General features: G+C 42.5%; 1 long non-coding RNA gene across 1 annotated transcript; it reads right to left on the bottom strand.

The window, feature by feature from the left end:
• Positions 1-23,462: 23,462 nt before the first annotated feature.
• LOC122021704 lies at positions 23,463-24,191 on the bottom strand. The gene is made up of 3 exons (XR_006122611.1): positions 24,156-24,191; positions 23,718-23,833; positions 23,463-23,605 (listed from the first exon to the last, which is right to left on the bottom strand). It is a non-coding gene; the product is annotated as an uncharacterized LOC122021704 (long non-coding RNA).
• Positions 24,192-24,791: the final 600 nt, after the last annotated feature.

The following is a 24,791-nucleotide window of genomic DNA, read 5'->3' as shown; positions in this document are numbered from 1 at the left end:
AACAACACACACTATAAGTGATATCATTTCCCAACTTATCGGGCTTATTGATTTATCGAACTAAATCTCACCCATTGATAAATTAAAGAAATAAATATCAAATATATGTGCTTGTTATCATATTAGGATTAAGAGCACACACTTCCATAATAACTGAGGTCTTTGTTTCTTTATAAAGTCAGTATAAAAGAAACAACCTCTAATGGTCCTACTCAATACACTCTAAGTGTACTAGTGTAATTATTGAGTTAAGCTAAACTAATTCTTAATTACACTACGACCTTCCAATGGTTTGTTCCTTTCCATTTTGGTCGTGAGCTACTGTTTATAATTTATAAGGTACTGATAACATTATCTTCTGTATGTGACACCACATACTATGTTATCTACAATATAAATTAATTGAACAAATGTAGATAATTTGACCAAATGTGATTCTTTATTTATAATAAATGTTTACAAAAGCTTAGGCTTTCAGTATACACTCTAACACCTGGACCCACTTTTCACCTTTGTCTTTCCTAAAAAAAGAGTTAGTCCAAGCAACTATAATATGTTTATCCTGCAATATAAAATTAGTATAATAAGGTTGTAGTATTAATTAGATCTTGTCTCCCCCGAGACCAGGATCTAGTCACGGTCTCAACTTAGGTTTCCCAAATGAACCTAAGTCGGACCGATGTCTATTGTTCTCTCAACTAGGAACGCATTCTCATTAGATCTCTTCTCCTGTTGCTTATCTTTTACTTACCAACTGTAGTCGCTTGACTTACCTTTGACCCACCAGGTCTTCCTGCCAGTTGTCAAGTCTGTAGGCCCAACTAGATTTCGGATGGTTGTCAGGTTCCGATGATCCAATCAGACTTTCCATCAGATATCGGGTCACTCCTTGACTTATCTGGACTTCGTACCAGCTATCGGGTCCAACGAACCTAGCTGGATTTCAACCTGGTGTTAAGTTCTCTAAATCCGTCAACTCCTACACACTTGGTCAAGTAATTAAATCACAAGACTCTTGTAACGACCCGCCTTCTACTGTCTAGGCTGTAAGGCTGGACCGTTACAATATGTTGTGCTAAGCTATATCCATGACCATTACTAATCTAGGTGCGGAAGCTGTACTAATTAAAACTTGGCTAAACTATTATCATTTCTTTATTCTATATGTGCTAAGGGGTGTAATCAAACTATTCATGTCATATATTACATTCCCCATGGTCAAGGAACTGGAATAAGGGGTTTCCCGCTGCTATCATGCTTCCCAATCGATCGGTGGATCGATTGGAATGGTCTAATCGATCCAGTGATCGACCCAGCATACTACTGTATGCGGAACTTAGGTTGGATCGATCCAATGATCGATTCAGCACGCTACTGTGCTCGGGCAATATTCTGGATCGATCGGCTGATCGATCCAGACTGGCCAATCGATCCAGTGATCGATCCCAGGGCTTTCTGTTCGCGACAGAAGGCATCCGGATCGATCGGCTGATCGATCCAGGAGCTTACTATTCGCGGTATGAACTTCTCAATCGATCGGCTGATCGATCGAGAAGCCTCCAATCGATCGGCCGATCAATTGGGGTTTCTGATTTCGTACCATAAGTCTGATTTCAGCACTGTTTCGTGCCAAATTCACACACCCAAGTTCTAACATGACTATAAACATCCCAATAACACTAACTGACATTCTAAGCAGGAACACCAACAATCTAAACAGGTCTTTCATGATTCATAGCATTAAAATAACTGAAATGAGGAAAATAACAACTTAATAAAATGCTAAGGTTTCAGATTTATTTCTAGTTTCTCCAAGGTCTTTATTCCAGGTTCCATCCACACACATCTTCATCATTGCATTGACCTCCAGCCTCCGCTAGTCCATTTTTCCTTTACCTTTATCTGCAGTATAAGGAAAATAGTATCTGTAAGCTTGAGAGCTTAGTAAGAAACCATCTACCTCACTAAAACATGCATACGATGCAATTTATGTTTTTAAGACATGCTATTTGAAATACATACTGAAAATGCTAAGCATGGCATGGCATACAACACATAGGACTAAGAAACTGATCATGGCAATAAGAGCTAATCATAAACTATCATGTTGTATCAACAAAAAGCTGAACTGATACAAAAACTGAACTGAGCTAATTCTAAACTAATGCTAAAGTTGTACTGAATCCACATAACTATTGTGAAGTTTTGAAAACTATATTCATAAGTAGATTAAAATAATAATCATGTTGCTGTTTGGGCCCGGCAACTGTACTTGCTATGCGCGCATCCCTAACTAGACCCAGGTTTGCAAGTCCCGAATTTAGCAGGGTTACTAGGTTATCTAAACCTAGGGACGACTATGGGAGCCCAACCCAATGGATATCTAATCCAGTACAGTGCCACTGAAAAATAAAATACTGATCATAAGCTAATAATTCTTGTCTTGCTCTTACTAGGTTGTCTAAACCCAGAACTAGGTTATCTGAACCTAGGGGAAACTGTGGGAGCCCACCCATTGAACGTTTTGTCCATAGAACTGTAGCAAGGCTAATTAAGCTGTAAAAATGCTTCTATTGCATTTATCTAAGCTATTAAAATGCCTATGGTGGCATTTAACTGAGCTAAGCGTTTAATCAAACGCTTGGTGTGCGCTAATTCGCACCCTATCACTGAAAATCTGCATACGGCTAAAACAATGCATCCAAACATACGACTAGCTACTTATACTGCAGGTGAGGGGTTTCTTACCTTCTGTTCAAATTTCCTTACGATTCTAATCGCTAGTTTTCTGGTGGAGACGATCTTCTCGACGATTCTCTCGCGTCTACGTGCTCTTCTCACGGAGAGGAACGCCCTCGTGTCGGAGTCGTCGCCGGAAGGTGCTCCCGGTAGCCTAGGGGACGGAACCCTAGCCCTTGCTTGGTGCACCGAGAGAAGGAGGAGGAGAGGGAGGGGGCGGCATGAGGTTAGGGTGAGGAGGAGGAAGGTCACGAATAAAATCTAATAACTCCTCTTTTAATTTCCTATTTATATTAAGTGGGTACTCAGCCCAACTCTAATATAAATTTAATTGTCTCCCTTTTCTTTCAGCGCGGCCCTGCTGGGTTCACTTGGTTACTAGAGTCTGCTATAAGTCGTAGGACCCAATAGGTCTCGGGTTCAATTCCCGCGTAGGCTATTTTCATTTTCTATTTATTTTTGCTACTTCCGCTATTCTAAAAATTCCATAAAAATATTCTTAAATTCCAGAAAAATCATAGAATATTTCTAAAATAACTTTGAGAATTTTCGGGCGCTACAATCCCCCATACCTTATAAAAAGTTCGTCCTCGAACTTAGAATAACTCTGGGTACTTCTGTCTCATACTGGCTTCTGTCTCCCAAGTTGCCTTTTCTGCTGTGTGACTTTGTCAAATGACTTTTACTAATGATACCTCCTTATTCCGCAATTTCTTAACTGCTCGGTCTATTATCTGAATAGGTCGACTGTCATAGCTGAGGTCTTCGCGGATTGGTACCGACTGGGGCTCAATCACCTGGGTGGCATCTGGGATATGCTTCTTCAGCATAGAGACATGACATACATTATGGATGGCTGACATCTCCTGTGGTAGCTCTAACTCATATGCTACCTTGCCAACTCTTCTAGTGATAAGGTATGGTCCCACATATCTGGGACTTAATTTGCCATTCTTCCCAAAACGCATTACTCCCTTCATGGGAGCTACTATGAGGAACACTGAATCCCCAACTGAAAACTCTAAGGGTCTGCGCCATGTATCAGCATAGCTTTTCTGGCGGCTCTGAGCTGTCTCTATCCTCTGGCGGATCTGCTGTATAGATGTTGTGGTATCTGCTACTAGATCTGTCTGGAGTTCTAGTTCTTTCTGTTCACCACTCTCATACCAGCAGATTGGAGATCTACACCTCCGCCCATAGAGAGCCTCGTAGGGTGCCATGCCGATAGTGGCCTGATAGCTGTTGTTGTATGCAAATTCTGCTAAGCTCAGATATTTGCACCAACTTCCTTTGAAATCTAGGGCACATGCTCGGAGCATATCTTCGAGTACCTGATTTACTCGCTCCGTTTGACCATCTGTCTGAGGATGGAAGGCTGTGCTGAATTTTAACTTCGTGCCCAATGTTGACTGTACACACTCCTAGAAGTGTGATGTGAACCTACCGTCCCTGTCTGAAATAATGGTTCATGGGACTCCATGTAATCTAACGATCTCCTTGAGATACAACTGAGCTAGCTGCTCCATGGAGTAGGATATCCTGATAGCTAAGAAGTGGGCTGATTTAGTCAATCTGTCGACTATTACCCAGATGGTATCAAAACCATTCGTGGTTCTGGGTAGTCCCACTTTGAAGTCCATGGAAATATCTTCCCACTTCCATTCTGGAATCTGAATAGGCTGCAAAACTCCTCCTGGTCTCTGATGTTCTGCCTTGACCCTCTGACAGGTCAGACAGGTGCTAACATATCTAGCGATGTCTCTCTTCATCCCAGGCCACCAAAAACGTCTCTTCAGGTCTTGGTACATCTTGGTGGAGCCAGGATGCATAGCATAAGGAGTCCTGTGAGCCTCATCTAAGATCTTCCTGCGTAGTTCCTCCTGATCCGGAACGCATAGTCTGTCACCGAAATATAATGCCCCACTATCTGATACTCTGAATTCTCCACTTTCTGATTCTGCTAACCCTTGCTTGATTTGCTGAATTTCAGGATCCTGTTCTTGAGCTGTCTGGATATCACCAAGCAGGGTAGATGCTAATGTCATAGTAGAGAGCTGTCCCACTATGAGTTCGAGACCAAAATCTGTGATCTCCTTCTGTAGGGGCGGTGACATGGCTACTAGGGATAGTAAGGTAGCACTGGACTTTCTGCTAAGTGCATCTGCTACCTTATTAGCTTTTCCTGGGTGGTAGAGGATGTCTATGTCATAGTCTTTGACTAGCTCTAGCCATCTGCGCTGTCGCATATTCAGATCCTTCTGAGTGAAGAAATACTTCAGACTCTGATGATCTGTATACACTCTACACTGAGCTCCATACAGGTAATGTCTCCAAATTTTGAGAGCGAACACGACTGCTGCAAGCTCAAGATCATGAGTAGGATAGTTCCTCTCATAGTCCTTGAGTTGTCTGGAGGCATAGGCGATCACCTTGCCATTTTGCATCAGCACTGCTCCTAGTCCCAATTTAGAGGCATCACTATAAATGTCAAAGCTGCCTGTGTTTTCTGGTAAAGTCAGAATAGGTGCACTGGTCAATCTCCTCTTTAGCTCGCTAAAGCTGTTCTCACAGTCCTCTGTCCACTGAAATCTTCTGTTCTTCCTGGTAAGAGCTGTCAGTGGGGAGGCTATCCTGGAGAAATCTTCTGTAATAACCTGCTAATCCCAGAAAGCTTCTGATCTCACTGGCGTTCTTGGGTCTTTTCCAACTACTCACAGCTTCTATCTTACTGGGGTCTACCATGATACCATCCTTTGAGATGATGTGACCCAGGAAGGACACCTGATCTAACCAAAATTCATATTTTGTAAACTTGGCGTACAGCTGGTTCTGCTGAAGGGTCTGCAATACTATCTTCAGGTGCTCTGCGTGTTCTTCCTGAGTTCTTGAATAGATAAGGATGTTATCGATGAATACGATAACGAACTTATCTAAGTATTCTCTGAATACCCTGTTTATGAGGTCCATGAAAGTAGCTGGAGCATTTGTCACGCCAAAGGGCATGACTACGAACTCGTAGTGTCCGTATCTAGTCCTGAACGCCGTCTTGGGTATATCCCCTTCTTTAACTTTCACCTGATGATAACCTGATCTGAGGTCTATTTTCGAGAACACTGCTGCTCCCTTTAGCTGATTAAACAGGTCTTCAATTCTGGGAAGAGGATACCTATTCTTGATTGTGACTTGGTTCAGTGCCCGGTAGTCTATACACAAGCGCATGCTCCCGTCTTTCATCTTCACGAACAATACAGGTGCTCCCCATGGTGAGTGACTAGGACGTATGAAACCCTTGTCTAGCAGCTCCTGTAGTTGCTCATAGAGTTCCTTCAGTTCTGCTGGAGCCATGCGATAGGGTGCTTTGGAGATAGGATTTGTACCAGGAATGAGTTCTATCTCAAATTCAATCTCCCTGTCTGGTGCTAGACCTGGTAACACCTCAGGGAAGACTGCTGGGTAGTCACATACGACTCGGACCTCTGCTAGCTGTTGGTCCTTGTCCTGACTGACATTGACTACATGCGCTAAAAATCTCGTACATCCCGAATCCATTAACTTCTGTGCTTTTAGAGCTGAGAGAAGTTTCTTGGCTTTTCTCTTTGGTTCTCCAATGTACTCGAACTGTACTTCTGCCTCCGATTGGAATACGACTTTCTGTTTTCGGCACTCTATAGAGGCACCGTATCTGATTAGGAAGTCCATTCCAAAAATTACATCATAATCAGTCATATTTAGCACTATCAGATCACAAAAGAGTTCTCTGTCTGCTATAATGACTGGCACCGCTCTGAGCCAGTGCGTGGATGTCATAATTTCTCCCGAAGGTAAGGTCGTCAGAAACTGACTACTGAGTACCTCTAGGTGTATCACTAACTTCTCGGTAAATGCTCTGGATATATAAGAATGGGTTGCCCCAGTATCGAATAAGACAGTTGTACTTTGCTGTAATATACTAATCTGACCTGAAACAACTGTCGAGGCATTCGCTACGTCCTCTTTGGTGAGTGAGTAAATCCTCACATTGGTCGTAGCTAGAGGGGCTTCTAGTCTGCCCTGGCTGATCTGTGGACCATCTAAAGCAGCCTGCATCTGGTGCAGCTGTGCTGGCTTGACTTCATACTGAATCGGCAGTGGTTGAGGAAGACTAGTCTTGTTTGGGCACTGCTTAGCCATATGCCTTTCCTGCCCACACTCAAAGAATCCTCGGGTGCCCTTACGACAAACTCCAGGGTGAAATTTCCCGTAAGTAGTATATTTGGGATAGCTAGGCTGTTTACTAGCTGGTCCTCCTTTCGGGTAACTCCCTGGTTTGCGCTTGTTGCTGGAGTTCCCTTTCCAGTTAGAGTTGTGGCCCTATTGGTTCTGAGTACCTGAGCCTCCTTGCCCTTTAGACTCTGAGAGGACTTGCTTCTACTGCTTGATATTATTCTGGTAGTGCTCAGTGGTCAGAGCACTACTGACTAGTTCTTCGGTGGTTTGCGGCCTATGAATGCCGCCAGCCACGTTCATCGCTATTTCCGGCCTCAGCATCTTGAGCATCAACCGAACTCGTTCTTTTTCTGTGCTGACTAGTTCAGGGCATAGGCGAGCCAATCTGTTGAATTTCTTCACGGCTTCCTCCACTGAAAGGTTGCCCTGGCGAAACTCTGTGAACTCGTTGTAGTGACGGTTCGTGACCCGCATGTGAAAGAACTCCTCGAAGAATTCTTTCTCGAAGTAAGCCCATGTCATCTGGTTTACTGGGCGCTTCGCTCTAATTCTCTCCCACCACATACGTGCATCTCCTGTCAAAGAGAAGGAGGCACACTTCACCTTCTCATGTTCTGGCCAGTCCAGAAGCTCCATCGTACTCTCCAGTGTTTTGAACCAGGCTTGAGCATCCCATGGTTCACTGGTGCCTGAGAAGTTCTCGGGCTTGACTCTCTGCCACTGGATCAGGTAAGCTTCTCTCTTTGCCTCTACTGCTGGGGCTACTGGTGCTGTAGGCTGGACTGGTGGAACCTCTAAGACTACTGGCGTTGCTAAGTTTGGTTCCGGGGTGACTGTGGGAGTATTCTGCTGATTAGCCTTTAAGGTGGCTATCTCCTGTTGCTGTTCAGCTAGCTGCTGCTGTAACTGAGCCACTAATGTTGTAAGGTCTGGGGGAGGCACTGAACTGCCTGCCTCATGCTGGGGCTCAGTAGCTGGTGCCCTTCTAGCTGGGCGTCCTCGTGCCATTTCTAAAGACATAGAGGACATACATAACTAATCTATCATGGTTACATAAATACTGCCATCTTGTTAAACATTATCATATACTAACATGCTTTAGTTAAGATAAGTTATAACAAGAAAGCAGAAACATAAAAAAAAAATGAGAGGTATTCTTACTTGGAAGCTGCAGGTTCAATGCTGATGTGTGTGTAGGAAGTATGGAACTTTTGCCCTGATACCACTCTGTAACGACCCGCCTTCTACTGTCTAGGCTGTAAGGCTGGACCGTTACAATATGCTGTGCTAAGCTATATCCATGACTGTAACGCCCAAAAATTCTCAAAATAATTATTAGAAATATCCTATTATTTTTCTGGAATTTTAGGATATTTTTACAGAATTTTTAGAGTAGCGGAAGTAGCAAAAATAAATAGAAATCGTAAAATAGCCTACGCGGGAATTGAACCCGAGACCTATTGGATCCTACGACTTATAGATAGCTCTAGTAACCAAGTGAACCCAGCAGGGCCGTGCTGAAGAAGAGGGAATCAATTATATTTATATTTATATTTAAGTTGGGCGAATTTACCACTTAATATAAATAGGGAAAGATTAAGTGAAGAGTTATTTTTTTTACGTAACTCTCCTCTCCCTCACCCTAGTCACGCCGCCCCTCCCTTCTCCTCTTCTTCTCTCGGCGCCAATCCACAAGCACACCTAGGGTTCCATTTCTAGGGCCATAGGAACATATTCCGGCGACGACTCCGGCACGAGGACGTTTCTCTCCGCAAGAAGAACGCGTAGACGCAAGAGAATCGTCGAAAGGATCGTCTTCTCCGGAAAATTTAACGATTAGAATCGTAAGAAAATCAGAGCAGAAGGTAAGAAACCCCTCACCTGCAGTATAAGTAGCTTCCGTATGATTTTTAGGCATTAGTTTAATTTTATGCAGTTTTTGGCACACAGGGTGTGCATTAGCGCACACCGAGTGCTCGATTAAATGCTTAGCTCAGGTAAATGCCACTAGGCATTTTAATAGCCTAGATAAATGCAATAGAAGCATTTTACAGCTCATGTAGTCTTGCTACAGCTTTTATGGGACTAGATGTCCAATGGGTGGGCTCCCACAGTCGCCTCTAGGTTCAGACAACCTAGTTCTAGGTTTAGATAACCTAGTAAAAGCAAGACAAGAAATATTAGCTATGTTCAGTATTTTACTTTTAGCAATGGCACTGTACTGGATTAGATATCCATTGGGTTGGGCTCTCATAGTCGTCCCTAGGTTCAGACAACCTAATAACCCTACTAGATTCGGGACTTGCAAACCCGGGTCTAGTTAGGGATGCGTGCATAGCATGTACAGATGTCGGGCCCATCAGCAGCATGATTATGTATTTTCATCTATCTATGATTAAATAGTTTTCAAAACTCACAAATCAGTTGTGTATACAGTTTAAACTCAGCTCTAGCTTGGTTTTAGTTTTAGCTCAGTTCATGCTTCAGCTTAGTTTTCATTATTGATACATGTGATAGTTCTATGATCAGTTCTGCTTTCTATGTGTTGTATGTCATGTCATGCTTAGCATATTTAGAATGTATTTCAAATAGCATGTTTTAAAAACATAATTTGCATCGTGTGCATGTTTTGTGAGGTAGATGGTTTCTTACTAAGCATAAAGCTTACAGATACTCTTTCCTTATACTGCAGATAAAGGTAAAGGAAAGATGGACTAGCAGAGGCTGGAGGACAATGCAACGACGGTGTGTGTGGAAAAAGGAACTTGGACTAACGATGTTTGGGAACTAGCCCACTTAGAACATAGCATTCTCTTTATGTCATTACTTTCCTGCACTTTGGTTGTTTAAGTGTTCAGAATTGTGACAGTTATGCATAGAATCTTTAGTTGTCATGATTTTAGTTAGCTAACCATGAGTAGTATTATGCCTAGTAGTTTTATTTGATGTTATAGAGTTTATACATGTGATTTCGGCACGAAGCAGTGCTGAAATCAGACTTCTGATACGAAATCAGAAATCCCGATCGATCAGCCGATCGATTGGGGGTCTTCAATCGATCAGCTGATCGATTGGTAATCTTGTTCCGCGAACAGTAGGCTTCTGGATCGATCAGCCGATCGATCCAGTCGCATTCTGTCGCAAACAGAAGGCCCTGGGATCGATCACTGGATCGATTGGCCAGTCTGGATCGATCAGCCGATCGATCCAGAATATTGCCCGAGCACAGTAGCGTGCTGAATTGATCACTGGATCGATCTAACCTAAGCTCCGCATACAGTAGCATGCTGAGTCGATCACTGGATCGATTAGACCATTTCAATCGATCCGTGGATCGATTGGGAGGCCTGATAACAGCCGGGAGACCCTTAGTTCAGTTCCTTGACCATGGGGGATGTAAAGTATGTCATGAATAGTTAGATTACACCCCTTAGCACACATAGAATAAAGAAATGATAATAGCTTAGCCAAGTTTTAATTAGTACAGCTTCCGCATCTAGATTTAGTGATGGTCATGGATATAGTTTAGCACAGCATAATGTGACGGTCCGGCCTTATAGCTTAGTAGTAGAAGGTGGGTCGTTACAGAGTGGTATCAGAGCCAAGTTCCATACTTCCTTCACACACATCAGCATTGAACCTGCAGCTTCCAAGTAAGAATACCTCTCACTTTGTTATGTTTATTGCTTTCATATTTGTAGATAACTAAAGTATGCTTATCTAAGATAGTAACTAACATGATAGTATTAGCTATGTAAACATGATGCTTTAGTTATGTATGTCCTTTGTTCCTTTAGAGATGGCACGAGGACGCCCAGCTAGAAGGGCACCAGCTACTGAGCCCCATTACGAGGCAGGCAGTTCAGTGCCTCCCCCAGACCTTACAGCATTAGTGGCTCAGTTACAGCAGCAGCTAGCTGAACAGCAATAGGAGATAGCCACCTTAAAGGCTAATCAGCAGAATACTCCCACAGTCACCCCGGAACCAAACTTAGCAACGCCAGTAGTCTTAAAGGTTCCACCAGTCCAGCCTACAACACCAGTAGCCCCAGCAACAGAGGCAAGAAGAGAAGCCTATCTGATCAAGTGGCAGAGAGTCAAGCCAGAGAATTTCTCAGGCACTAGTGAACCATGGGATACTCAGGCCTGGTTCAAAACACTGGAGAGTACGATGGAGCTTCTGGACTGGCCAGAACATGAGAAGGTGAAGTGCGCCTCCTTCTGCTTGACAGGAGATGCACGTATGTGGTGGGAGAGAATTAGAGCGAAGCACCCAGTAAACCAGATGACATGGGCTGACTTCGAGAAAGAATTCTTCGAGGAGTTCTTTCACATGCGGGTCACGAACCGCCACTACGACGAGTTCACAGAGTTTCGCCAGGGCAACCTTTCAGTGGAGGAAGCCGTGAAGAAATTCAACAGATTGGCTCATCTATGCCCTGAACTAGTCAGCACAGAAAAAGAACGGGTCCGGTTGATGCTTAAGATGCTGAGGCCGGAAATAGCAATGAACGTGGCTGGCGGCGTTCATAGGCCGCAAACCACCGAGGAACTAGTCAGCAGTGCTCTGACCACCGAGCACTACCAGAATAATATCAAGCAGCAGAAGCAAGTTCTCTCAGAGTTCAAAGGGTACTCAGAAACAACAGGGCCACAGCTCTAACTGGAAAGGGAACTCCAACAACAAGCGCAAACCAGGGAGTTACCCAAAGGGAGGACCAGCCAGCAAACATCCTAGTTATCCCAAGTGTGCTACTTGTGGAAAATTTCACCCAGGAGTTTATCGCAAGGGCACACGAGGATGCTTTGAATGTGGACAAGAAGGGCATATGGCTAAGCAATGCCCGAACAAGACAAGTCTTCCTCAACCACAGCCGATATAGTATGGAGGCCAGCCAGCACAGCTACATCAGATGCAGGCCGTTTTAGATGGTCCACACATCAGCCAGGGCAGACTAGAAGCCCCTCCAGCTATGACCAATGCGAGGATTTACTCACTCACCAGAGAGGACGTAGCGAATGCCTCGACAGTTGTTACAGGTCAGATTAGTATACTACAGCAAAGTACAACTGTCTTATTCGATACTGAGGCAACCCATTCTTATATATCCAGGGCATTTGCCGAGAAGTTAGCGATACCTCCAAAGGTACTTAGTAGCCAATTTTTGACGACGCTACCTTCAGGAGAGATTATGACATCCACGCACTGGCTCAGAGCAGTGCCAGTCATTATAGCAGACAGAGAACACTTTTGTGATCTGATAGTGCTAGAAATGACTGATTATGATGTCATCTTTGGAATGGACTATCTGATAGTGCTAGAAATTACTGATTATGATGTCATCTTTGGAATGGACTTCCTGATCAGATACGGTGCCTCTATAGAGTGCCGTAAATAGAAAGTCGTATTCCAACCGGAAGCAGAAGTACAGTTCGAGTACATCGGAGAACCAAAGAGAAAGGCCAAGAAGTTTCTCTCAGCTCTAAGAGCACAGAAATTAATGGATTCAGGATGTACGGGATTCCTAGCACATGTAGTCAATACCAGACAGGACAAGGACCAACAGCTAGCAGAGGTCCGAGTCGTATGTGACTACCCAGCAGTCTTCCCTGAGGAGTTACCAGGTCTAGCACCAGACAGGGAGATTGAATTTGAGATAGAACTCATTCCCGGTACAAATCCTATCTCCAAGGCACCCTACCGCATGGCTCCAATAGAACTGAAGGAACTTCATGAGCAACTACAGGAGCTGCTTGACAAAGGCTTCATATGTCCTAGTCACTCACCATGGGGAGCGCCTGTATTGTTCGTGAAGAAGAAGGACGGGAGCATGCGCCTGTGTATAGATTACTGGGCACTGAATCAAGTCACAATCAAGAACAGGTATCCTCTTCCCAGAATTGATGACCTGTTTGATCAGCTAAAGGGAGCAGCAATGTTCTCGAAAATAGACCTCAGATCAGGTTATCATCAGGTGAAAGTTAAAGAAGGGGATATACCCAAGACAGCATTCAGGACTAGATACGGACACTACGAGTTCGTAGTCATGCCCTTTGGTGTGACGAATGCTCCAGCTACTTTCATAGACCTCATGAACAGGGTATTCAAAGAATACTTAGATAGGTTTGTTATCGTATTCATCGATGACATCCTTATCTATTCAAGAACTCAGGAAGAACACGCCGAACACCTGAGAATAGTATTACAGACCCTTCAGCAGAACCAGCGGTACGCCAAGTTCACGAAATATGAATTTTGGTTAGATCAGGTGTCCTTCCTGGGTCACATCATCTCAAAGGATGGTATCATGGTAGATCCTAGTAAAATAGAAGCTGTGAGTAACTGGAAAAGGCCCAAGAACGCCAGTGAGATCAGGAGCTTTTTGGGACTAGCAGGTTATTACAGAAAGTTTGTAGAGGATTTCTCCAGGATAGCATCCCCACTGACAACTCTTACCAGAAAGAACAGAAAATTTCAGTGGACAGAGGACTGCGAGAACAGCTTCAGTGAGCTAAAGAGGAGATTGACCAGTGCACCTATTCTGGCTCTACCAGAAAACACAGATAGCTTTGATATTTACAGTGACGCCTCTAAATTGGGATTAGGAGCAGTACTGATGCAAGAAGGTAAGGTGATCGCCTATGCCTCCAGACAACTCAAGGAATATGAGAAGAATTACCCTACTCATGACCTTGAGCTTGCAGCAGTAGTGTTCGCCCTCAAAATTTTTAGACATTACTTGTATGGAGCTCAGTGTAGAGTATATACAGATCATCAGAGTCTGAAGTACTTCTTCACTCAGAAGGATCTGAATATGCGACAGCGTAGATGGCTTGAGTTGGTCAAGGATTATGACATAGACATCCTCTACCACCCAGGGAAAGCCAATAGGATAGCAGACGCACTTAGCAGGAAGTCCAGTGCTACCTTATTATCTCTAGCAGCCATGTCACCACCCCTACAGAAAGAGATCACAGATTTCAGTCTCGAACTCATAGTTGGGCAGCTCTCTACTATGACATTAGAGTCTACCTTGCTTGGTGATATCCAGACAGCTCAGGAACAGGATCCTGAAATTCAGAAAATCAAGCAAGGGATAGCAGAATCAGAAAGTAGAGAATTCAGAGTGTCCGATAGTGGGGTATTATACTTCGGTGACAGACTCTGTGTTCCAGATCAGGAGGAACTAAAGAGGAAGATTTTAGATGAGGCTCACAAGACTCCCTATGCGATGCATCCTGGCTCCACCAAGATGTACCATGACTTGAAGAAACATTTTCGGTGACCTGGGATGAAAAGAGACATCGCTCGATATGTCAGCACTTGCCTAACCTGCCAGAGGGTTAAGGCAGAACATCAGAGACCCGGAGGAGTTTTGCAGCCTATTCAGATCCCAGAATAGAAGTGGGAAGACATTTCTATGGATTTCATAGTGGGATTACCCAGAACCACGAATGGTTTTGATACCATCTGGGTAATAGTCGACAGATTGACTAAATCAGCCCACTTTTTAGCTATCAGGATATCTTACTCCATGGAACAGCTAGCTCAGTTGTATCTCAAGGAGATCGTCAAACTGCATGGAGTCCCACGAACCATCATTTTAGACAGAGACAGTAGGTTCACATCACACTTCTGAGAGTGTGTACAGTCAGCTTTGGGCACTAAGTTAAAGTTTAGCACAGCCTTCCATCCTCAGACAGATGGTCAAACAGAGCGAGTAAATCAGGTACTCGAAGATATGCTCCGAGCATGTGCCCTAGATTTCAAAGGAAGTTAGTGCAAATATCTGAACTTAGCAGAATTTGCATACAACAACAGCTATCAGGCCACTATCGGCATGGCACCTTACGAGGCTCTCTATGGGCGGAGGTGTAGATCTCCAATCTGCTGGTATGAGAGTGGTGAACAGAAGGAACTAGAACTTCAGACAGATCTAGTAGCAGACATCACAGCAGCTATACAGCAGATCCGCCAGAGGATAGAGATAGCTCAGAGCCGCTAGAAAAGCTATGCTGATACACGGCGCAGACCCTTAGAGTTTTCAGTTGGGGATTCAGTGTTCCTCAGAGTAGCTCCCATGAAGGGAGTAATGCGTTTTGGGAAGAAGGGCAAACTAAGTCCTAGATATGTGGGACCATACCTTATCAGCAGAAGAGTTGGCAAGGTAGCATATGAGCTAGAGCTACCCCAGGAAATGTCAGCTGTTCATAATGTATTTCATGTCTCTATGCTGAAGAAGCATATCCCAGATGCCACCCAGGTGATTGAGCCCCAGTCGGTACAAGTCCGTGAAGACCTCAGCTATGATAGTCGGCCTACTCAGATAGTAGATCGAGCAGTTAAGAAATTGCGGAACAAGGAGGTACCATTAGTAAAAGTCATTTGGCAAAATCACACAGCAGAAAAGGCAACATGGGAGACAGAAGCCAGCATGAGACAGAAGTACCCAGAGTTATTCTAAGTTCGAGGATGAACTTTTTATAAGGTATGGGGGATTGTAACGCCCGAAAATTCTCAAAATAATTATTAGAAATATCTTAGTATTTTTCTGGAATTTTAGGATATTTTTACAGAATTTTTAGAGTAGCGGAAGTAGCAAAAATAAATAGAAATCGTAAAATAGCCTACGTGGGAATTGAACCCGAGACCTATTGGATCCTACGACTTATAGATAGCTCTAGTAACCAAGTGAACCCAGCAGAGTCGTGCTGAAAGAAGAGGGAATCAATTATATTTATATTTATATTTAAGTTGGGCGAATTTACCACTTAATATAAATAGGGAAAGATTAAGTGAAGAGTTATTTTTTTTACGTAACTCTCCTCTCCCTCACCCTAGTCACGCTGCCCCTCCCTTCTCCTCTTCTTCTCTCGGTGCCAATCCACAAGCACACCTAGGGTTCCGTCCCTAGGGCCATAGGAACATATTCCGGCGACGACTCCGACACAAGGACATTTCTCTCCGCAAGAAGAACGCGTAGACGCAAGAGAATCGTCGAAAGGATCGTCTTCTCCGGAAAATTTAGCGATTAGAATCGTAAGAAAATCAGAGCAGAAGGTAAGAAACCCCTCACCTGCAGTATAAGTAGCTTCCGTATGATTTTTAGGTATTAGTTTAATTTTATGCAGTTTTTGGCACACAGGGTGTGCATTAGCGCACACCGAGTGCTCGATTAAATGCTTAGCTCATGTAAATGCCACTAGGCATTTTAATAGCCTAGATAAATGCAATAGAAGCATTTTACAGCTCATGTAGTCTTGCTACAGCTTTTATGGGACTAGATGTCCAATGGGTGGGCTCCCACAGTCGCCTCTAGGTTCAGACAACCTAGTTCTAGGTTTAGATAACCTAGTAAAAGCAAGACAAGAAATATTAGCTATGTTCAGTATTTTACTTTTAGCAATGGCACTGTACTGGATTAGATATCCATTGGGTTGGGCTCCCATAGTCGTCCCTAGGTTCAGACAACCTAGTAACCCTACTAGATTCGGGACTTGCAAACCCGGGTCTAGTTAGGGATGCGTGCATAGCATGTACAGATGTCGGGCCCATCAGCATCATGATTATGTATTTTCATCTATCTATGATTAAATAGTTTTCAAAACTCACAAATCAGTTGTGTATACAATTTAAACTCAGCTCTAGCTTGGTTTTAGTTTTAGCTCAGTTCATGCTTCAGCTTAGTTTTCATTATTGATACATGTGATAGTTCTATGATCAGTTCTGCTTTCTATGTGTTGTATGTCATGCCATGCTTAGCTTATTCAAAATGTATTTCAAATAGCATGTTTTAAAAACATAATTTGCATCGTGTGCATATTTTGTGAGGTAGATGGTTTCTTACTAAGCATAAAGCTTACAGATACTCTTTCCTTATACTGCAGATAAAGGTAAAGGAAAGATGGACTAGCAGAGGCTGGAGGACAATGCAACGACGGTGTGTGTGGAAAAAGGAACTTGGACTAACGATGTTTGGGAACTAGCCCACTTAGAACATAGCATTCTCTTTATGTCATTACTTTCCTGCACTTTGGTTATTTAAGTGTTCAGAATTGTGACAGTTATGCATAGAATCTTTAGTTGTCATGATTTTAGTTAGCTAACCATGAGTAGTATTATGCCTAGTAGTTTTATTTGATGTTATAGAGTTTATACATGTGATTTCGGCACGAAGCAGTGCTGAAATCAGACTTCTGATACGAAATCAGAAATCTCGATCGATCAGCCGATCGATTGGGGGTCTTCAATTGATCAGCTGATCGATTGGTGATCTTGTTCCGCGAACAGTAGGCTTCTGGATCGATCAGCCGATCGATCCAGTCGCTTTCTGTCACGAACAATAAGCTTCTGGATCGATCAGCTGATCAATCTAGTCGCATTCTGTCACAAACAGAAGGCCCTGAGATCGATCACTGGATCGATTGGCCAGTCTGGATCGATCAGCCGATCGATCCAGAATATTGCCCGAGCACAGTAGCGTGCTGAATCGATCACTGGATCAATCCAACCTAAGTTCCGCATACAGTAGCATGCTGAGTCGATCACTGGATCGATTAGACCATTTCAATCGATCCGTGGATCGATTGGGAGGCCTAATAACAGCCGGGAGACCCTTAGTTCAGTTCCTTGACCATGGGGGATGTAAAGTATGTCATGAATAGTTAGATTAAACCCTTAGCACACATAGAATAAAGAAATGATAATATCTTAGCCAAGTTTTAATTAGTACAGCTTCCGCATCTAGATTTAGTGATGGTCATGGATATAGTTTAGCACAGCATAATGTGACGGTCCGGCCTTATAGCTTAGTAGTAGAAGGTGGGTCGTTACAATGACCATTACTAATCTAGGTGCGGAAGCTGTACTAATTAAAATTTGGCTAAACTATTATCATTTCTTTATTCTATATGTGCTAAGGGGTGTAATCAAACTATTCATGTCATATATTACATTCCCCATGGTCAAGGAACTGGAATAAGGGGTTTCCCGCTGCTATCATGCTTCCCAATCGATCGGTGGATCGATTGGAATGGTCTAATCGATCCAGTGATCGACCCAGCATACTACTGTATGCGGAACTTAGGTTGGATCGATCCAGTGATCGATTCAGCACGCTACTGTGCTCGGGCAATATTCTGGATCGATCGGCTGATCGATCCAGTGATCGATCCCAGGGCTTTCTGTTCGCGACAGAAGGCATTCGGATCGATCGACTGATAGATCCAGGAGCTTACTGTTCGCGGTACGAACTTCTCAATCGATCGGCTGATCGATCGAGAAGCCTCCAATCGATCGATCGATCGATTGAGGTTTCTGATTTCATACCATAAGTCTGATTTCAGCACTGTTTCGTGCCAAATTCACACACCCAAGTTCTAACATGACTATAAACATCCCAATAACACTAACTGACATTCTAAGCAGGAACACCAACAATCTAAATAGGTCTTTCATGATTCATAGCATTAAAATAACTTAAATGAGGAAAATAACAACTTAATAAAATGCTAAGGTTTCAGATTTATTTCTAGTTTCTCCAAGGTCTTTATTCCAGGTTCCATCCACACACATCTTCATCATTGCATTGACCTCCAGCCTCCGCTAGTCCATTTTTCCTTTACCTTTATCTGCAGTATAAGGAAAATAGTATCTGTAAGCTTGAGAGTTTAGTAAGAAACCATCTACCTCACTAAAACATGCATACGATGCAATTTATGTTTTTAAGACATGCTATTTGAAATACATACTGAAAATGCTAAGCATGGCATGGCATACAACACATAGGACTAAGAAACTGATCATGGCAATAAGAGCTAATCATAAACTATCATGTTGTATCAACAGAAAACTGAACTGATACAAAAACTGAACTGAGCTAATTCTAAACTAATGCTAAAGTTGTACTGAATCCACATAACTATTGTGAAGTTTTGAAAACTATATTCATAAGTAGATTAAAATAATAATCATGTTGCTGCTTGGGCCCGGCAACTGTACTTGCTATGCGCGCATCCCTAACTAGACCCGGGTTTACAAGTCCCGAATTTAGCAGGGTTACTAGGTTATCTAAACCTAGGGACGACTGTGGGAGCCCAACCCAATGGATATCTAATCCAGTATAGTGCCACTGAAAAATAAAATACTGATCATAAGCTAATAATTCTTGTCTTGCTCTTACTAGGTTGTCTAAACCCAGAACTAGGTTATCTGAACCTAGGGGCAACTGTGGGAGCCCACCCATTGAACGTTTTGTCCATAGAACTGTAGCAAGGCTAATTAAGCTGTAAAAATGCTTCTATTGCATTTATCTAAGCTATTAAAATGCCTATGGTGGCATTTAACTGAGCTAAGCGTTTAATCAAACGCTTGGTGTGCGCTAATTCGCACCCTATCACTGAAAATCTGCATACGGCTAAAACAATGCATCCAAACATATGACTAGCTACTTATACTTCAGGTGAGGGGTTTCTTACCTTCTGTTCAAATTTTCTTACGATTCTATTCGCTAGTTTTCTGGTGGAGACGATCTTCTCGACGATTCTCTCGCGTCTACGTGCTCTTCTCACGGAGAGGAACGCCCTCGTGTCGGAGTCGTCGCCGGAAGGTGCTCCCGGTAGCCTAGGGGACTGAACCCTAACCCTTGCTTGGTGCACCGAGAGAAGGAGGAGGAGAGGGAGGGGGCGGCATGAGGTTAGGGTGAGGAGGAGGAAGGTCACGAATAAAATCTAATAACTCCTCTTTTAATTTCCTATTTATATTAAGTGGGTACTCAGCCCAACTCTAATATAAATTTAATTGCCTCCCTTTTCTTTCAGCACGGCCCTGCTGGGTTCACTTGGTTACTAGAGTCCGCTATAAGTTGTAGGACCCAATAGGTCTCGGGTTCAATTCCCGCGTAGGCTATTTTCGTTTTCTATTTATTTTTGCTACTTCCGCTATTCTAAAAATTCCATAAAAATATTCTAAAGTTCCAGAAAAATAATAGAATATTTCTAAAATAACTTTGAGAATTTTCGGGCGCTACAACTCTAACTTTAATCCACTTGGCATTCATCAAAACCTGAGTTTGATCATTATTGAAATTGCACCAACAGTTGGGACGTGTGAGCCATGAACGCTTATTACTCATTGCCAGGATGAGAGTCTAAAACTCAACCGAATGGTCATTGGGGTGCGTGAGTCATGCACTCTTATAATTCATCACTAGGATAAGAGTTTGGAACCCGATCGGAGGGTTATTGGGGCGAGTGAACTGTGCACGCTTATAACTCATGATCGAGATGAGAGTCTGAAACCCGACCGAACAGTCGTTGGGTTGTATTAGCCTTACACGCTTATAACTCATCGTTGGGATGACAGTCTGGGATAACCAATCGGATGGTTGTTGGGGATGCTTGAGCCATGTACGCTTATAACTCACCACTGGGGATGAGAGTCTGGGATAACCGATTGGATGGTCGTTAGGCGTGTGAGCCATATATGCTTATAACTCGCCAATGGGGATAAGAGTCTGAGATTTTAATAAGTTGAATTTTGTTCATTGAGAATTGTTGATTGAAGATAAGCTATTGATTGGTTACTATCACTCTGATTAGGATGGATAATTGGACTTGTTATCACATGGACCTTGCTTATTTTGACTATATTGAGAATCCAGTTGACCTTTGATTTGAAATTTACCTTCCGCCGAGTGGTCATTGAGAGATACTCACTGAGTGGTCATTTAGAGGTATCAATTGCACGGCCATTTAGAATTACCAGCTAAGTGACCATTCTGGAGATACCACCCAAGTGGCCATTTAGAATTACTAGTCAAGTGACCATTCTAGAGATATCGGTTGAGTGGTAATTAAGAATTATCAGCCAAGTGGCCATTTAGAATTACCAGCCGAGTGGTCATTCTAGAGATACCGACCAAGTGGTCATTTAGAATTACGGGCTGGGGATGTATTTGTCGAAATCCTGTAGGATCATGGTAATGGCCGAGAGTTTTCCGATGTCGCCCATCTTCATGTTCCAGATCAAGTGGAGAGGTTCTCATAGATGACGTCAAATTTGATCACGTTTGGAAGCTGAGTCAGATGGAAGGATGGTGATGTGGCTAAAATATTGACCGAGTCACCATGACCCGGAAGGAGGAGGGGTGATGAGTTGTCTTCTATGTTGACTGAGTCGCTGGATCACCCAAAAAGAGAAGGACCGAAGGTGTCTAAAAGTCTTCGGTCAATAGTGCTTATAGGTTGTTCGAAAATAGATCGGGGGCTACCCGATCTAACCCTCCGATGCTCAAGTCAGTCTCCAATAATAGAAATGAAGAAAATAAGCAGTACTGTAATGAAATGACTAGATGTAAAGCATACTAGGCCCGCAAGAATAGACTGGAAGCGGCATGAAGCCGAAGGCGATGGCATAGAGCCGAAGGGTGGAACGGAGCTAGAGGACGGCATGGAGCTGGAGACGATGGCATAGAGTCGGAGGGTGGTACAAAGTCGGAGGACAACACAGAGCCGGAGGACAATGCGGAGCCCAAGAACCGAGTAGACAGACGAGTCGATGAGAGGGTAGGGATGTTGATCACAAAGGACTTTGAGCTGGAAATCAGGAGGAGGCAGGTTAACTGCCCCATCGTCGAAAGAGCTAGAGCCAGAGGGTGGCATGGAGCTGGAGGACGATACGGAGCCAGAGATGATGGCATAGAGTCGGAGGGTGGTACGGAGCTGGAAGACAACATGAAGCTGGAGGAACAGAGTAGACAGATGAGTCGATGAGAGGGTAGGGATGTTGATGGCGGAAGGACTTCGAGCTGGTAATCAGGAGGAGACGGGTGAGCTATCCCCATCGCCGGAAGAGCTTGCGGAGAGTGAAAGAGCAAAGGAAGGGTTAGAATGGAGATCAAACTGCCCTGGTTGTCCACTCCAACTCTCAAGTTAGTCGATGATACCAAGAATAAAGAAGATGAATAGTGCATAGTATAATGAAGATAAGTGTATGTAGCAAGGAGTCTCATCCCCCTAGTCTGCAAGGGCAGAGTTGAAGGATCGAAAGAAATTTAGATATCTCCACGTTTTGCTCTTGGGCTCTACCCAAAAGGTCTTATACCAATGGAGACATCTTTCTCTTATAAATCCATGATCTTTCCCCACTACAACAAAAATCCTCATAGACATCAGTTTTCCACCGGTGTCTATTTCATTCTCGACCGATGTCTATGAAGCCGATGTAAAAGGTTTGCCATTTTAGACATCGGGTTAAAACCGGTGTAGTATCGCTTAACGACATCGGTCTTCGAATCGGTTATTAACCGGTGTAGTATCACTTAACGACACCGTTTCATCAACGATGTAAAACCGATGTAATATTGTATGTTAATAACACCAGTTTTGGCAGCGGTAAATGATCGATGTAATAGTAGTTAATAACACTGGTTTTACAGCGGTGGAAAACCGATGTAATATGGATATTTTTTAACAGCACAAATTTGATTTCCGAAACAATGAAAAATCGGCAATAATAAAAAAAATACACAAATATTCACAAATTACACAAATATTCTTCATTCAACAATATCCATAAAATACACAAATATTCACAAATTATATAAATAATCTTCTTACAACAGTATCCATAAAATACCCAAACATTCTTTTTACATCAAAAGCTAGCTAATATATATCAAAATCAAGGTAGAACATTCTTTTTACAACACATCAAGGTAGAACCGCACTTCAAATGTAATCTAGCATGCATTCAGCCCACTCGAACCGCACTTCATCAATTTCAACTCTGGAGTACTTGAGATTTGTAAACTGTAAAAACACATAAATAATATATTAGTAAACCAAGACCAAAAATCATAGTTGAAAAAGTAGTAAGAGCACCAGGTAACAAGATGATTAATTTGAATGCTTAAAAAGAGACATATTCATCATTTATCTCAACCACATCAATGCTTACTTCAATGCTTGCAATAAGGATCTTCAGTGGTTCACAAGCCAAGACTAGTTATTAACCATCCTGTGATGAAAGACGTCCATTGTCAGCTGATGTTGTTATAATTGCAAATGCAGCCATATTTTCGTAAACTATTGATGTCCGCAGACAAAAGTATAAAGCAGATGAATGGTTCATGGACAGAAGACTTAAATTTCTGACCTTATCTGTGTCGACATCATGGATGATTGCATTAATAACTTCTTCTCGGTTTGGACCCAAGTTGTCAGCTAAGGAATCACTGAGTTCTTCAATTTCTATGTATCCACTCTTGTTCAGATCGAAGTATGAGAAGGCTCTGTGCAGGTGTTCATCATTTCCAATCTTGCGCAAGTGGATTGAGACAGCAACAAATTCTCCGTATTCTAAGGTACCGCTTCCATTGACATCAGCATGTCATCAACAAGATCGAATAAGAGACAGAGGTTTTAAGTAAGGCATCATGATATTTTCAACGAAGACGATCCTGCTCAATGAGATGTTCGGTTAAGCACTCACTACTTCCATTAATATCTGAATGTCTGAATCTGAAATCTGGTGACCGAGCTTATGCAAACCGAGTTTCAGCTCCTCAAAGCATAGTTTCCCATCTTGATTAATGTCCATCTTGTCAAACATTTCCTTTATGTCTGCAACTTCCTCGACAGAGAGGTATTCAGCCACAACCTGTAAGAAAGAGCAGAGCAGACTTATCATGCAATATAATTCACTAATCAACAAATAGATAATCAAAATCAAAAGTTGCATGCCTTAAGAGTGTTGAGCTATGATCACTTACCCGTAGAGCTTTCTTTTTAAGTTTGTTCATCCCAGAGAATTGCTGAAGTCTTGCTCGTACGGTTTCACCTAGATTAACATTGGGAGCTTTACTTGCATTCTGCAGCCATGTATGATCTGCGAATTCATAGATTAAGTACATTCTATATAACTAAATTGGTTCGATTAGAAAAGATATCTATATAATTGCTTGTTGATGTTCTATATGTAAGCAAGGCACTATCAGTGAAGATGAGTTTCAAACTGATGACTGGCACCTTCATACATAATAGAATGATGGAACATGCGTTATACTGACTCAACGAGTAAAACATCATTGTCAATGAGAAATAAGTTTCTCTACTCTTACAAAGCATGAACGATCATACAGAGAAACTAACATAACCAGTACTTAATACTCTCTTTACAAAGGACGAATAAGCGAGGAGCTAAAAGTTACCAAGAACTTGCTGAGCCGTCAAGCTCTTCTTAGGATCTGGTTCGAGCATCTATAAATTATAAAATGAGGAGCATTCAAAAGCCAAGACTGAGATCACTCATCTATCTATCATTTCAACCTAATAAATTAGTTACTTTGGTTTTGCAAAGTCTCCCAATTGTGTAGGAACCTCAGTAGCTTTTATCCCAAGTTCAGAGAAGAAGAATAATAATGAGGAAAATAAATTTCTGTATTTACAACACTATTTTGATGTTAAATGTTGTTAACATGTTTGTTTAACATTGTTGTCTCCTTGTTTAGGAGCATTCTTCATAGCCCGCATGAATTTTTAAACAAAATCATGTCTAGTACTATTTTTCATTTTTCTTATTGATGGAATTGAACCCAAATCTATCGCTAAGAATTAATTTTTCTCTAGAGCACAAAAAATTATGAATTTTCATAACCTCAATCAAAGCATTAGTTTGCTTTTTGTTCTAGCATCTAAAGCAAAAGAAAGTACATTAAGGATAGAGGATAAGGAATAACCATGACAAGAAACCAGGAAAATATATAATAACAGTAGTCCTTCAAAGACAATGAAAATCAAGCAACTAACTTAAATCTGAAGGTGATGCGTAAGTTCGAAAATCTTAA

The sequence above is a fragment of the Zingiber officinale genome, chromosome 9A, assembly GCF_018446385.1.
Source record: "Zingiber officinale cultivar Zhangliang chromosome 9A, Zo_v1.1, whole genome shotgun sequence".
Taxonomy (NCBI): Eukaryota; Viridiplantae; Streptophyta; class Magnoliopsida; order Zingiberales; family Zingiberaceae; genus Zingiber; species Zingiber officinale.
This window is presented reverse-complemented; position numbering and strand designations above follow the sequence as displayed.